The 17,692-nt window shown below is 42.0% G+C and overlaps 1 protein-coding gene across 1 annotated transcript in view; it reads left to right on the top strand.

Moving 5' to 3' along the window:
* Window positions 1-5,780: 5,780 nt before the first annotated feature.
* Window positions 5,781-17,692, top strand: part of adgrb2 (adhesion G protein-coupled receptor B2) — a 600,103-nt gene continuing 588,191 nt past the window's right edge. Inside the window, exon 1 of the mRNA XM_064979676.1 lies at window positions 5,781-5,825. The gene's annotated coding sequence lies outside the window, so the exon portion shown is untranslated. The remainder of the gene's footprint in view (window positions 5,826-17,692) is intronic.

The following is a 17,692-nucleotide window of genomic DNA, read 5'->3' on the forward strand; positions in this document are numbered from 1 at the left end:
CAGACAATATCTTTGCAGTTTTGGAAACGTCAGAGTGTTTTCCTTCCAAAGCTGTCAATTATATGCATAGTCGAGCATTTTTTTGTGACAAAATATATCTTGTAACCTCTTGATGCTATGGGGGCGCTATTTCATTTTTGGATGAAAAACGTTCCCGTTTTAAACAAGATATTTTGTCACAAAAAGATGCTCGACTATGCATATAATTGATAGCTTTCGAAAGAAAACACTCTGACGTGTCCAGAACTACCAATATATTTTCTGTGCGTGCCCTAGAACGTGAGCTTCAGGCAAAACCAAGATGAGACGGCATCCAGGAAATTAGCAGGATTTTTGAGGCTCTGTTTTCCATTGTCTCCTTATATGGCTGTGAATGGGAGAGGAGTGAGTCAACCCTTTCTGTCATTTCCCCAAGGTGTCTGCAGCATTGTGACGTATTTGTAGGCAGATCATTGGAAGATTGACCATAAGAGACCACATTTACCAGGTGTCCGCCCGGTGTCCTGCGCCGAAATTGGTGCGCAAAAGTCAGCTGCCAGTATTTTTCCATGGGATTTAGAGAGGAAAGCAAGCTTCCACGAACGATATATCAATGAAGAGATATGTGAAAAAAACACCTTGAGGATTGATTCCAAACAACGTTTGCCATGTTTCGGTCGATATTATGTAGTTAATTCGGAAAAAGTTTGACGTTGTAGGTGACTGAATTTTCGGTTCGTTTCGGTAGCCAGATGCAATGTAGAAAATGGAACGATTTCTCCTACACACAGACGCTTTCAGGAAAAACTGCGCATTTGGTATGTAACTGAGAGTCTCTTCATTGAAAACATCAGAAGCTCTTCAAAGGTAAATGATTTTATGTATTTGGTTATCTGGTTTTTGTGAAAATGTTGCGTGCTAAATGCTACTCAAAATGCTATGCTAGCTTTGCATACTCTTACACAAATTAGTCAATTTCTATGGTTCAAAAGCATATTTTGAAAATGTGAGATGACAGTGTTGTTAAGAAAAGGCTAAGCTTGAGAGCAGACACATTATTTTCATTTTATTTGCGATTTTCAGAAATCGTTAACGTTGCGTTATGCTAATGAGCCTGAGGCTTTAGTCACGATCCGGGATCCGGGATGGGGAGTTCCAAGAGGATAAAACGGTAACGTTTTTCATCCAAAAATTTCAATATCGCCCGCTAGTCGCAAGAAAATGTATTAAGTTCCTCGGCATACACATCACGGACAAACTGAATTGGTCCACCCACACAGACAGAATTGTGAAGAAGGCACAGCAGCGCCTCTTCAACTTCGTGAAGAAGGCGCAGCAGAGCCTCTTCAACCTCAGGAGGCTGAAGAAATTTGGCTTGTCACCAAAAGCAGTCACAAACTTCTACAGATGCACAATCGAGAGCATCCTGTCGGGCTGTATCACCGCCTGGTACAGCAACTGCTCCGCCCACAACCGTAAGGCTCTCCAGAGGGTAGTGAGGTCTGCACAACGCATCACCGGGAGCCAACTACCTACCCTCCAAGACACCTACACCACCCGATGTCACAGGAAGGCCTTAAAGATCATCAAGGACAATAACCACCCGAGCCACTGCCTGTTCACCCCGCTATCATCCAGAAGGCGAGGTTAGTACAGGTGCATCAAAGTAGGGACTGAGAGACTGAAAAACAGCTTCTATCTCAAGGCCATCAGACTGTTAAACAGCCACCACTAACATTGAGTGGCTGCTGCCAACATACTGACTCAACTCCAGCTCACTTTAATAATGGAAATTGATGGACATAGATGTAAAAAATGTATCACTAGCTACTTTATTAAACAATGCAACTTAATATAATGTTTACATAGCCTACATTACTCATCTCATATGTATATGTATATACTGTACTCTATCATCTACTGCATCTTGCCATCTTTATGTAATACATGTATCACTAGCCACTTTAAACTATGCCACTTTTATGTTTACATACCCTACATTACTCAGCTCATATGTATATACTGTACTCAATACCATCTACTGCATATTGCCTATGCCGTTCTGTACCATCACTCATTCATATATATTTATGTATATATTTTTATTACTTTACACCTGTGTTTATAAGGTAGTCGTTGTGGAATTGTTAGGTTAGATTAAATCAAATCAAAATCAAATCAAATTTATTTATATAGCCCTTCGTACATCAGCTGATATCTCAAAGTGCTGTACAGAAACCCAGCCTAAAACCCCAAACAGCAAGCAATGCAGGTGTTGAAGCACGGTGGCTAGGAAAAACTCCCTAGAAAGGCAAAAACCTAGGAAGAAACATAGAGAGGAACCAGGCTATGTGGGGTGGCCAGTCCTCTTCTGGCTGTGCCGGGTGGAGATTATAACAGAACATGGCCAAGATGTTCAAATGTTCATAAATGACCAGCATGGTCGAATAATAATAAGGCAGAACAGTTGAAACTGGAGCAGCAGCACAGTCAGGTGGACTGGGGACAGAAAGGAGTCATCATGTCAGTTAGTCCTGGGGCATGGTCCTAGGGCTCAGGTCCTCCGAGAGAGAGACAGAAAGAGAGAAGGAGAGAATTAGAGAACGCACACTTAGATTTACACAGGACACCGAATAGGACAGGAGAAGTACTCCAGATATAACAAACTGACCCTAGCCCCCCGACACATAAACTACTGCAGCATAAATACTGGTTGCTGAGACAGGAGGGGTCAGGAGACACTGTGGCCCCATCCGAGGACACCCCCGGACAGGGCCAAACAGGATGGATGTAACCCCACCCCCTTTGCCAAAGCACAGCCCCCACACCACTAGAGGGATATCTTCAACCACCAACTTACCATCCTGAGACAAAGCTGAGTACAAAGATCTCTGCCATGGCACAACCCAAGGGGGGGCGCCAACCCAGACAGGATGACCACATCAGTGAATCAACCCACTCAGGTGATGCACCCCCTCCATGGACGGCATGAGAGAGCCCTAGTAAGCCAGTGACTCAGCCCCTGTAATAGGGTTAGAGGCAGAGAATCCCAGTGGAAAGAGGGGAACCAGCCAGGCAGAGACAGCAAGGGCAGTTCGTTGCTCCAGAGCCTTTCCGTTCACCTTCCCACTCCTGGGCCAGATGACACTAAGTCATATGACCCACTGAAGAGATGAGTCTTCAGTAAAGACTTAAAGGTTGAGACCGAGTTTGCGTCTCTGACATGGGTAGGCAGACTGTTCCATAAAAATTGAGCTCTATAGGAGAAAGCCCTGCCTCCAGCTGTTTGCTTAGAAATTCTAGGGACAATTGGGAGGCCTGCGTCTTGTTACCGTAGCGTACGTGTAGGTATGTACGGCAGGACCAAATCAGAGAGATAGGTAGGAGTAAGCCCATGTAATGCTTTGTAGGTTAGCAGTAAAACCTTAAAATCAGCCCTTGCTTTGACAGGAAGCCAGTGTAGAGAGGCTAGCACTGGAGTAATATGATCACATTTTTTGGTTCTCGTCAGGATTCTAGCAGCCGTATTTAGCACTAACTGAAGTTGATTTAGTGCTTTATCCGGGTAGCCGGAAAGTAGAGCATTGCAGTAGTCTAACCTAGAAGTGACAAAAGCATGGATAAATTTTTCTGCATCATTTTTGGACAGAAAGTTTCAGATTTTTGCAATGTTACGTAGATGGAAAAAAGCTGTCCTTGAAACAGTCTTGATATGTTCTTCAAAAGAGAGATCAGAGTCCAGAGTAACGCAGAGGTCCTTCACAGTTTTATTTGAGACGACTGTACAACCATTAAGATTAATTGTCAGATTCAACAGAAGATCTCTTTGTTTCTTGGGACCTAGAACAAGCATCTCTGTTTTGTCCAAGTTTAAAAGTAGAAAGTTTGCAGCCATCCACTTCTTTTTGTCTGAAACACATGCATCTAGCAAGGGCAATTTTGGGGCTTCACCATGTTTCATGGAAATGTACAGCTGTGTGTCATCCGCATAGCAGTGAAAGTTAACATTATGTTTTCGAATAACATCCCCAAGAGGTAAAATATATAGTGAAAACAATAGTGGTCCTAAAACCGAACCTTGAGGAACACCGAAATGTACAGTTGATTTGTCAGAGGACAAACCATTCACAGAGACAAACTGATATCTTTCCGACAGATAAGATCTAAACCAGGCCAGAACTTGTCCGTGTAGACCAATTTGGGTTTCCAATCTCTCCAAAAGAATGTGGTGATCAATGGTATCAAAAGCAGCACTAAGGTCTAGGAGCACGAGGACAGATGCAGAGCCTCGGTCCGATGCTATTAAAATGTAATTTACCACCTTCACAAGTGCCGTCTCAGTGCTATGATGGGGTCTAAAACCAGACTGAAGCATTTCGTATACATTGTTTGTCTTCAGGAAGGCAGTGAGTTGCTGCGCAACAGCCTTTTCTAATAATTTTGAGAGGAATGGAAGATTCGATGGTTATTGGTTATTACTGCATTGTCGGACCTAGAAGCACAAGCATTTCGCTACACGTGCATTAACATCTGCTAACCATGTGTATGTGACAAATAACATTTGATTTGACCTTTTAGATAACAATGAATAAGTTAATATGTCCCTGAGGGTGGGGGGGGGGGACCTGGTCCTAGATCAGCGGTGGTCTGCTGGGAGCTCTGCACGGGCATGAAAAGGTTCTCTGATAATAGCTACGCTCTGAAACGGATGCTCAGTTTGGCATGTCTTTTGACCCATTCCAAAACGGTCGATATGACGCATTTAACAAAGCATTTCCATTCAGGAAAAGAATGGAATATTTAATAAATGAGGCTTAGAGATGAGTCACCAACTGGTTTTAGGAGGGCAGATGGAATAGTGCAGTTCCGTTTTGTTGTTTTTTTTGAGAGGAGGCAATAACAGAACGTCGGAAAAAAAAATAAAAAAGGGGACGCTGATATAAATAGTATGCTATTTTGCCTGTCATTGCGTGAGTAGTACACTATGGTCATGAAACTTTTTTCATATGCTGTATTTGGAACCTTTGCGCCGAGCTGACGTCAGCAACAGGGTGCGCGCCTGCCGGGTCCCCGGCTAACAAGAGAGAGAGATGGGACCGCGCATCTCCATCCTCCACTGCTGAAGCGACTGCGGGGAGCCAGATGCCGACTGTGAGCCGCTGCCTGTGGATATCGCGGATGCCAGTGCAGGCGAGAGCTACAGTCGAGAGACATACCCATTTACACTCAGCCAAAGCGAATACCGGAAGAGGAGGCAGTGGGAGACATAAGGAGAGGAGGTTTTTCAGAGTGGGTTCAGCTTCGGAAGAGGAGCTATGGTAGCGGAGGAGGAGGAGGAATTTTGAGCACCAGGAGAGGAAGAAAAAAACGCGTTATCCCGTTCTGCTGCGGCTAGTGAGCGCGTTCTCTGCTCTAGTTGGAATAGCCTACAGTGTGCTTACGTGAGACCATGGAGATACGGATTGGATTTATCAAACGGCACTTCGACAGTTTGTGAAAAAACCTGACCTCTCATTTTTCAACAGCATTTTACTCTCTTTTTATTCGTTGGGATTGTGTTTTTTAGTGTATTTTTTTCCGTTGGCGTATTTTTTGTTTTTATCTATGGTGTTTCATTATTTATGTCGTATTTTCCTTCTTTCAAAAAAAATCTTATTTTTTGATTAATCGGTTTTGGAGGAGAGTTCGTAGTGAAGATTTTTGGAGAGAAGATGCTGCGCTGCTCATGTGAATGATATTCTCTCTCCCCAACTGAGACGTGCCATGGATGGAAAACTTAATTTGCATCTGCGAAACCGATCGGGAAATATCCGTTACATCGAATAACTACTGCTGACATCGATCAGGTAATATTCCATATTGCATTTGTAATGTGTGATTAGTAAACACTATGCTGTATATGACAGCTTGGCTGTATGCGTAGGCTTTAAGATATTGACACGGACAAGCTTTTGAAAGTGTCCCTGGTAGAAATCCTGTTTGAATGATTCTGTGTGAATGATTTATTTTGTGTTGAATACCTTGTTTTAACGTTAATCAGTAGCATGGTAGAATTGGTCCAAAGTTGGCAGGCGACCTTTTACCCAGTAAGTGTATCTGCAGTCAGTCGCGGGGATGTAGCTCATGACTTGTGTGCTGTGAATCTGTCACGCAAAATCACAAATACCTTTAATAATGTTTATTTGGCCTAACACGACATGTGGTACTGGTCTCTCTAATCCTGGTTTTCGTGCGAGTGGTGTTCCATTGACGTTTGCCTCAACCTATTCAGTCAGACATGTAACTTTGCGCAGTGTCGAAATGCACACAGACTCGCTCGCGTCAACCTGAGTGGTCTAGGCAAGGGATCCTATTCCATGCTTTAGAGATGGGTTGGGAATCACAGCAAGCCTTCTCCTCCGCGACTCAGGGGTTGTCTATCTAAAAATAAGATTATGTTTTATTGTGTGTGTGTGTGTGTGTGTGTGTGTGTGTGTGTGTGTGTGTGTGTGTGTTTGAGTGAGTCCATTCTCTTGTGGAATGCTAATGAGGGAAGTGTCATGTCTCCGGTCCATTGGGGGTCGTTATTGGACTGAAGGATTTCATGAATATCCGTCACAGTAGACTAGACTAGACCAGTGGTCTCCAAAATGTGGGGCTCCGGCAGAAGGGGTTGGGGGGTGGGGCGGGGGCGGGGGAGCTTTGGTTGGGGGGGCCCCACCTCGTGGCAAAACATTTTAGTGACACCCCTCTTGAAGGTGGAGAGAGAAATTTCATTTTTTTATGTTCATTTCCTGCAATTATACCATGGGAGCATAGAGAGAATGTTGCACACAGTATTTGACAGTACTATTTTCAATACTCTAAAACATTACCTGTACATTTTCAACAGGGATGCTGTAATATGTTTTACAGTAAGAGAAATGGTAATTTAAAATACATTACAGCATATCTGCTGAAAGGTGAAATTACAGTATTAAGTTGTTAACACTGGTACCAGTATAATGCTGTAAATGTGCAGTGAAAAGTTTTACAGTGTATCTTCGTGCAGGTCCCCAGGTGCGTTGCTTGCAGTTACCAACGCAAACAGGTGGCTCTCGTGACGCTGAACGGTGCTGACAAACGGGACGCGTCGGTGGCTGCGCGAGGAGCCTCGGAGCCTCGGAGCGCTCGCTCTCCCTCGGCCATCTGTTGAGCGTGCCTCGTCTTGCGTTCCTCCACATGCGCTCTGCCTAAACACAATTTCCCATTGGTTTTCATCACATCCGTTGAATAATAGAACGTAAACACAAGACTTGGCTCAACCTCATTTATTAAATTCAAAACAACATGACATGCCATACGTGAATATAGTATCCACGGTCGTGCACAAGACATGGATTTAAAAAAATCTAAAGTCAGATTTTTGTTTTCTTTTGTTTATGGTTAGAATTTGTGATTTTGAGCTGATCCTAGATCCAAGAGAGACGTGCTGCTCAGTCGGCAGTGACGTAACTGTCATTTCAGTGGGTCCCCTCAGACGTATCCCGTCTCACTCCCTGGTCTCAGTGCTAATGGTGCCGTGGCCCCTCTTAATGGGAATGCAGCACCACGAAAATGGATATTTCCGCACATGACAGGTGATGGGAGCATGAGAAAGTGGAGTGCTCTGGTTTAACCCACGTGTTGACGGTAGAGGACAATCTGGTTAAAATGATGCATGAGATGGATTCACCTTAATGATGATGCACCGTCTCAATCAGAGAGAGAGAGAGAGAGAGAGAGAGAGATGGAGAGAGAGAGAGTTTCAGAATCACAACCATTGAATCATGGATTAAAATCTGAACAGCTGTTAAGGATGTTACTCTGATTATAGTATGGCAGATGTAAAATTAATTAATGTAAAGTATCTCAGAATTACACACAGATATTCTCACTCACACACTCACACACTCACACACTCACACACTCACACGCCTGTGGTGCATGCCTGTGAAAACCTGGAGGGGTGTGAGGGTTTGAAGGACTGTTTGCATGCCTTGGTGTCCAGGGAATAAAGCTGTTGGTCTTCCTTCACTCCTCCTGTGTGTGAGCACTCTGTTTTTCAGTGTGTGTGGGTGTGCATATGGACCATGGGCCAGGCAACAGCTTGGTCTTCCCTGGATCAGTGCACCCTGGCCAGGTCATTGTTCCACCATCACCTCCCTCCTCTATCTTTCGCCAGGATCTTTCCATTCCTCATGTACTCTCTTCTATGCCTTCATCTTAATCTCTCTCCACACGTCCTCTTCTATCTAGCCATGGTTTCATCATCCTCATTCTCTTCTCCCTAGCTCCTCCAAATCTCTCTTTCTCCATCCCTCTATCTGACCTATATATCCCTATTTTCCTCCATCTCCCTCCATACTCCAACCCACCCTCCTTAACCTCTCCTTAACCTCTCCATCTCCCTCCATACTCCACCCCACCCTCCTTAACCTCTCCATCTCCCTCCATACTCCATCCCAACCTCCTTAAAAGTGTTTGTCTGTATATGTGTGTCTTTGAGTGTGTATATGTAGTTGTACTGGTTTGTGTACCTGTATGTGTACGTGTGTGTGTGTTTGTGTCTGAGCTCTCTCTCTGCTGTGTTAAGGCTGATATTTAAATTATTTCTTGACAGGGCTGTCAGGAGTGATCTGGTTGGCTGGCTGGGTCCTACTGAGCAACACACACTGACCAACAAGCTTAACAGACTCATAATCACATCTACAGGCTCCTCTGTCAGATCCCCTCACATCAGAACACACTACAGTATAGCACCACTACCACTTCCTCAAACAGAGAGATGGAGAGGGAAGAAAGGAGGGAGATGGAGGGGGAGAGGGAGATAGGGAGGAGGAATCAGAGAGGGAGAAGGGGGAGAAAGAGAGAGAAAGAGAGGGTAGCATAGAGCTGTGAATACTGTATCAGCATAACAGTGCAATAGAGATTGAAACGGACGGACGGACGGACGGACAGACAGACTATATATATACACAGTTGAAGTCGGAAGTTCGGAAGTTTACATACACTTAGGTTGGAGTCATTACAACTCGTTTTTCAATCACTCCACAAATTTCTTGTTAACAAACTATAGTTTTTGCAAGTCGGTTAGGACATCTACTTAGTGCATGACTCAAGTAATTTTTCCAACAATTGTTTACAGACAGATTATTTCACTTATAATTCACTGTATCACAATTCCAATGGGTCAGAAGTTTACATACGCTAAGTTTACTGTGCCTTTAAACAGCTCGGAAAATTCCAGAAAATTATGTAATTGCTTTCAAAGCTTCTGATAGGCTAATTGACATCACTTGAGTCAATTGGAGGTGTACCTGTGAATGTATTTCAAGGTGTACCTTAAAACTCAGTGCCTCTTTGCTTGACATCATGGGAAAATCTAAAGAAATCAGCCAAGACTTCAGAAAACAATTGTAGAGCTGGTTCATCCTTGGGAGTAATTTACAAACACCTGCAGGAACTAAGTTCATCTGTACAAACAATAGTATGCTAGTATAAACACCATGGGACCACACAGCCATCATACCGCTCAGGAAGGAGACGTGTTCTGTCTCCTAGAGACTAATTTACTTTGGTGCGAAAAGTGTAAATCAATACCAGAACAACAGCAAAGGACCTTGTGAAGATGTTGGAGAAAAAAGGTACAAAAATGTCTATATCTACAGTAAAACGAGTCCTATATCGACAGAACCTGAAAGGCTGCTCAGCAAGGAAGAAGCCACTGCTCCAAAACCACCATAAATCCAGACTACGGTTTGCAACTGCAAATGGGGACAAACACGGTACTTTTTGGAGAAATGTCCTCTGGTCTGATGAAACAAAAATAGAACTGTTTGGCCATAATGACCATTGTTATGTTTGGAGGAGAAAGGGGAGGCTTGCTAGCTGAAGAACATCATCCCAACCGTGAAGCACGGGGGTGGCAGCATCATGTTGTGGGGGTCATTTGCTGCAGGAGGAACTGGTGCACTTCGCAAAATAGATGACATCATGAGGTAGGGAAATTATGGTGATACAGGTATATTGAAGCAACATCTCAAGACATCAGTCAGGAAGTTAAAGCTTTGTAGCAAATGGGTCTTCCAAATGGACAATTACCCCAAGCATACTTCCAAAGTTGTGGCAAAATGGCTTAAGGACAACAAAGTAAAGGTATTGGAGTGGCCATCACAAAGCCCTCACCTCAATCCCATAGACAATTTTTGGGAAGAACTGAAAAAGCGTGTGGGAGCAAGGAGGCCTACAAACCTGACTCAGTTACACTTGCTGTCAGGTGGAATGGGCCAAAATTCACCCAACTAATTGTGGGAAACTTCTGGAAGTCTACACGAAACGTTTGATCCAATTTAAACAATGTAAAGCCAATGCTACCAAATACTAATTGCGTGTATGTAAACTTCTGACCCACTGGGAATGTGATGAAAGAAATAAAAGCTGAAATAAATAATAATCTCTACTATTATTCTGACATTTCACATTTTTAAAATAAAGTGGTGATCCTAACTGGTGATCCTAACTGACCGTTACTCTGATTAAATGTCAGGAATTGTGAAAAACTGAGTTTAAATGTATTTGGCTAAGGTGTATCTAAACTTCCGACTTCAACTGTATATATATATATATATATATATATATATAGAGAGAGAGAGAGATTGTGTATGCATGTGCTCGGCTCGCTGTGTGTTACATTACGTAACCATGGCGGAGAGGACTCTCCCTCTGTTGCCATGCTGCATTTAAAGCAACAGATGCCTCTGTCACCGGGGTGGATTTCACTTGGCTCGTCCCGGGGTGACTCTGTCAATATTTGCTGTGGGTGCCATCTTGGTTTGGGGGGCTCTTCAAGCATGACTGGGCCTGGGTGGGGGTGAGGACAGAGTGAAGCTAGCAAAATCACAACTCGAGCCCCAGACCTGCTTCTGCAATTAATTAAGCCTTTTGGCAAAGAACTCAAAGATGGGCCTCCTTGGGAATAGATAAGGGGGAAAAATAAACAAAACAAATGAATTGCCCAGAATTGCTGTGATAATGCACCTTTCTGATTCATATTGATCACATGGTGTGTTGGTCTGTTCTTAACCATGTGGTGTGTTGGTCTGTTCCTAACCCAGTGGTATGCTATTCTGTTCCTAACCCAGTGGTGTGTTAGTCTGTTCCTAACCCAGTGGTGTGCTAGTCTGTTCCTAACCCAGTGGTGTGCTAGTCTGTTCCTAACCCAGGGGTGTGTGTGTGTGTCTGATTATGTGCATACAGTGCCTTGCGAAAGTATTCGGCCCCCTTGAACTTTGCGACCTTTTGACACATTTCAGGCTTCAAACATAAAGATATAAAACTGTAAAACTGTAACAACAAGTGGGACACAATCATGAAGTGGAACGACATTTATTGGATATTTCAAACTTTTTTAACAAATCAATAACTGAAAAATTGGGCGTGCAAAATTATTCAGCCCCCTTAAGTTAATACTTTGTAGCGCCACCTTTTGCTGCGATTACAGCTGTAAGTCGCTTGGGGTATGTCTCTATCAGTTTTGCACATCAAGAGACTGAAGTTTTTCCCATTCCTCCTTGCAAAACAGCTCGAGCTCAGTGAGGTTGGATGGAGAGCATTTGTGAACAGCAGTTTTCAGTTCTTTCCACAGATTCTCGATTGGATTCAGGTCTGGACTTTGACTTGGCCATTCTAACACCTGGATATGTTTATTTTTAAACCATTCCATTGTAGATTTTGCTTTATGTTTTGGATCATTGTCTTGTTGGAAGACAAATCTCCGTCCCAGTCTCAGGTCTTTTGCAGACTCCATCAGGTTTTCTTCCAGAATGGTCCTGTATTTGGCTCCATCCATCTTCCCATCAATTTTAACCATCTTCCCTGTCCCTGCTGAAGAAAAGCAGGCCCAAACCATGATGCTGCCACCACCATGTTTGACAGTGGGTATGGTGTGTTCAGGCTGATGAGCTCTGTTGCTTTTACGCCAAACATAACGTTTTGCATTGTTGCCAAAAAGTTATATTTTGGTTTCATCTGACCAGAGCACCTTCTTCCACATGTTTGGTGTGTCTCCCAGGTGGCTTGTGGCAAACTTTAAACAACACTTTTTATGGATATCTTTAAGAAATGGCTTTCTTCTTGCCACTCTTCCATAAAGGCCAGATTTGTGCAATATACGACTGATTGTTGTCCTATGGACAGAGTCTCCCACCTCAGCTGTAGATCTCTGCAGTTCATCCAGAGTGATCATGGGCCTCTTGGCTGCATCTCTGATCAGTCTTCTCCTTGTATGAGCTGAAAGTTTAGAGGGACGGCCAGGTCTTGGTAGATTTGCAGTGGTCTGATACTCCTTCCATTTCAATATTATTGCTGCCACAGTGCTCCTTGGGATGTTTAAAGCTTGGGAAATCTTTTTGTATCCAAATCCGGCTTTAAACTTCTTCACAACAGTATCTCGGACCTGCCTGGTGTGTTCCTTGTTCTTCATGATGCTCTCTGCGCTTTTAACGGACCTCTGAGACTATCACAGTGCAGGTGCATTTATACGGAGACTTGATTACACACAGGTGGATTGTATTTATCATCATTAGTCATTTAGGTCAACATTGGATCATTCAGCGATCCTCACTGAACTTCTGGAGAGAGTTTGCTGCACTGAAAGTAAAGGGGCTGAATAATTTTGCACGCCCATTTTTTCAGTTTTTGATTTGTTAAAAAAGTTTGAAATATCCAAGAAATGTCGTTCCACTTCATGATTGTGTCCCACTTGTTGTTGATTCTTCACAAAAAAATAAAGTTTTATATCTTTATGTTTGAAGCCTGAAATGTGGCAAAAGGTCGCAAAGTTCAAGGGGGCCGAATACTTTCGCAAGGCACTGTACGTGTGTGTCCAGTATTCAGAAATCCCTAACCAGTTTTTTTTCCGTCAACTCCTCTCGTCATCCTTTGAAACCTTAAGGTACCAGCTCAGATTGTGCTGTGTTTGTATGTGTGTGTGTGTGCATGCTCAATGTCTTGCGCAGGCCTGTGCAGCCTGCGTGTTCATGTTTGTGTGTGTGTGTTTGATAGAGAAGGTATGTCATATTTTTCATTATATCCAACCCACAGGGAAGGCTGCGGAGTAAAACATTCCAGATTGTATTGATTCTGTGCGTTAGAGCTGGTTTGTACTGTAGCAAAGACAACCAACGAGGATAGACGCCTCTGACACCGTTTTCATGATGGCTTTTTCTTTCACACACACACACACACCGAGAGAGCGAGAGACACACACTCACACACAAAGGCTTGAATGCACACAAACAATGCACTCTCACTCTCCATCCCTCTCTCTTTCTCTTCCTCTCTCTTCATTTCCTTTTTGGTTTGACTCTAAGACATTTAATCTGAGCCTCTGACCAGACAAGCTCTATCAAATAACATTCCACAGTGTGATATCTAACAAGCAGTGATAACATTCAGGCAGTGTTATCTATCTATCAGGCAGTGCTATCTATCTATCTATCTATCTATCTATCTATCTATCTATCTATCTATCTATCTATCTATCTATCTATCTGGCAGTGCTATCTATCTATCTATCTATCTATCTGGCAGTTCTATCTATCTATCTATCTATCTATCTATCTATCTATCTATATATCTATCTATCTATCTATCAGTGCTATCTATCTATCTATCTATCTATCTATCTATCTATCTATCTATCTATCTATCTATCTATCTATCTATCTATCTATCTGTCTATCTATCTGTCTATCTATCTATCTATCTATCTATCTATCTATCTATCTATCTATCTATCTATCTATCTATCTATCTATCTATCTATCTATCTATCTATCTATCTATCTATCTATCTATCTATCTATCTATCTATCTATCTATCTATCTATCTATCTATCTATCTATCTATCTATCTATCTATCTATCTATCTATCTGGCAGTGATATCTATCTATCAGGCAGTGATATCTATCCATCAGGCAGTGATATCTATCCATCAGGCAGTGATATCTATCCATCAGGCAGTGATATCTATCCATCAGGCAGTGATATCTATCCATCAGGCAGTGATATCTATCCATCAGGCAGTGATATCTATCCATCAGGCAGTGATATCTATCCATCAGGCAGTGATATCTATCCATCAGGCAGTGATATCTATCCATCAGGCAGTGATATATATCCATCAGGCAGTGATATCTATCCATCAGGCAGTGATATCTATCCATCAGGCAGTGATATATATCCATCAGGCAGTGATATATATCCATCAGGCAGTGATATCTATCCATCAGGCAGTGATATATATCCATCAGGCAGTGATATATATCCATCAGGCAGTGATATATATCCATCAGGCAGTGATATATATCCATCAGGCAGTGATATATATCCATCAGGCAGTGTTATCTATATATCAGGCAGTGATATATATCCATCAGGCAGTGATATCTATCTATCAGGCAGTGATATATATCCATCAGGCAGTGATATATATCCATCAGGCAGTGATATATATCCATCAGGCAGTGTTATCTGGATAAGAGAGTCTGCTAAATGACTTAAATGTAAATGTTATCTATCTATCAGGCAGTGATATATATCCATCAGGCAGTGATATCTATCTATCTATCTATCAGGCAGTGATATATATCCATCAGGCAGTGATATATATCCATCAGGCAGTGATATATATCCATCAGGCAGTGATATATATCCATCAGGCAGTGATATATATCCATCAGGCAGTGTTATCTATCTATCAGGCAGTGATATATATCCATCAGGCAGTGTTATCTGGATAAGAGAGTCTGCTAAATGACTTAAATGTAAATGTTATCTATCTATCAGGCAGTGATATATATCCATCAGGCAGTGATATCTATCTATCTATCTATCAGGCAGTGATATATATCCATCAGGCAGTGATATATATCCATCAGGCAGTGATATATATCCATCAGGCAGTGATATATATCCATCAGGCAGTGATATATATCCATCAGGCAGTGATATATATCCATCAGGCAGTGATATATATCCATCAGGCAGTGATATATATCCATCAGGCAGTGATATATATCCATCAGGCAGTGATATCTATCCACCAGGCAGTGATATCTATCTATCAGGCAGTGATATATATCCATCAGGCAGTGATATATATCCATCAGGCAGTGTTATCTATCTATCAGGCAGTGATATATATCCATCAGGCAGTGTTATCTGGATAAGAGAGTCTGCTAAATGACTTAAATGTAAATGTTATCTATCTATCAGGCAGTGATATATATCCATCAGGCAGTGATATCTATCTATCTATCTATCAGGCAGTGATATATATCCATCAGGCAGTGATATATATCCATCAGGCAGTGATATATATCCATCAGGCAGTGATATATATCCATCAGGCAGTGTTATCTATCTATCAGGCAGTGATATATATCCATCAGGCAGTGATATATATCCATCAGGCAGTGATATATATATCCATCAGGCAGTGATATATATCCATCAGGCAGTGTTATATATCCATCAGGCAGTGATATATATCCATCAGGCAGTGATATATATCCATCAGGCAGTGTTATATATCCATCAGGCAGTGATATATATCCATCAGGCAGTGATATATATCCATCAGGCAGTGATATATATCCATCAGGCAGTGTTATCTATCTATCAGGCAGTGATATATATCCATCAGGCAGTGTTATCTGGATAAGAGAGTCTGCTAAATGACTTAAATGTAAATGTTATCTATCTATCAGGCAGTGATATATATCCATCAGGCAGTGATATCTATCTATCTATCTATCAGGCAGTGATATATATCCATCAGGCAGTGATATATATCCATCAGGCAGTGATATATATCCATCAGGCAGTGTTATCTATCTATCAGGCAGTGATATATATCCATCAGGCAGTGTTATCTGGATAAGAGAGTCTGCTAAATGACTTAAATGTAAATGTTATCTATCTATCAGGCAGTGATATATATCCATCAGGCAGTGATATCTATCTATCTATCTATCAGGCAGTGATATATATCCATCAGGCAGTGATATATATCCATCAGGCAGTGATATATATCCATCAGGCAGTGATATCTATCCATCAGGCAGTGATATATATCCATCAGGCAGTGATATATATCCATCAGGCAGTGATATATATCCATCAGGCAGTGATATATATCCATCAGGCAGTGATATATATCCATCAGGCAGTGATATATATCCATCAGGCAGTGATATATATCCATCAGGCAGTGTTATCTATCTATCAGGCAGTGATATATATCCATCAGGCAGTGTTATCTGGATAAGAGAGTCTGCTAAATGACTTAAATGTAAATGTTATCTATCTATCAGGCAGTGATATATATCCATCAGGCAGTGATATCTATCTATCTATCTATCAGGCAGTGATATATATCCATCAGGCAGTGATATATATCCATCAGGCAGTGATATATATCCATCAGGCAGTGATATCTATCCATCAGGCAGTGATATATATCCATCAGGCAGTGATATATATCCATCAGGCAGTGATATATATCCATCAGGCAGTGATATATATCCATCAGGCAGTGATATATATCCATCAGGCAGTGATATATATCCATCAGGCAGTGATATCTATCCATCAGGCAGTGATATATATCTATCAGGCAGTGATATCTATCCATCAGGCAGTGATATATATCCATCAGGCAGTGATATATATCCATCAGGCAGTGATATATATCCATCAGGCAGTGATATCTATCCATCAGGCAGTGATATATATCCATCAGGCAGTGATATATATCTATCAGGCAGTGATATATATACATCAGGCAGTGTTATCTATCTATCAGGTAGTGTTATCTATCAGGCAATGTTATGATTCAGATCTACACATGTGATGTCAACTTGGTAGTGCAGAGAGCTAGTGCACTTGGTAGTGCACAGTATGTATGGTTGTTTGTGTGTGTGTTTTCTGTCCATTCTGTATGTGTGTGTCTGTATTTACAGTGCATTCGGAAATTATTCAGATCCCTTGACCTTTTCCATGTTTTGTTACTTTAAATAATTTTTTTCCTCATCAATCTACACATAATACCCCCAAATTGATGACCCAAAAAGCAAAACTATGTATTCAGACCCTTTGCTTTGAGACACAAAATTGAGCTCAGGTGTATCCTGTTTCTATTGATCATCCTTGAGATGTTTCTACAACTTGATTGTAGTCCACCTGTGGTACATTCAATTGATTGGACATGATTTGGAAAAGCCCACCACTGTCTATATAGGATCCCACGGTTGACAGTACATATCAGAGCCAAAACCAAGCCATGAGGTTGAATAAATTGTCCGTAGAGCTCCGAGACAGGATTGTGTCTAAGCACAGATCTAGGGATGGGTACCAAAATATTTCTGCAGCATTGAAGTGTGTGTCTGTTTTCTGTGTGTGTGTGTGTCTACAGTGCATTCTGAACCATGAACCCATGAACCCAGTAGCCTCCATCATTCTTAATTGGAAAAAGTTGGAACTACCAAGACTATTCCTAGAGCCGGCCGCCCGGCCAAACTGATCAATCGGGGGAGAAGGGCCTTGGTCAAGGAGGTGACCAAGAACCCGATGGTCACTCTGACAGATCTCCAGAGTTCCTCTGTGGAGATGGGAGAACCTTCCAGAAGTACAACCATCTCTGCAGCACT

This window comes from Oncorhynchus masou, chromosome 12 (assembly GCF_036934945.1).
Source record: "Oncorhynchus masou masou isolate Uvic2021 chromosome 12, UVic_Omas_1.1, whole genome shotgun sequence".
In the NCBI taxonomy this organism is placed as follows: domain Eukaryota; kingdom Metazoa; phylum Chordata; class Actinopteri; order Salmoniformes; family Salmonidae; genus Oncorhynchus; species Oncorhynchus masou.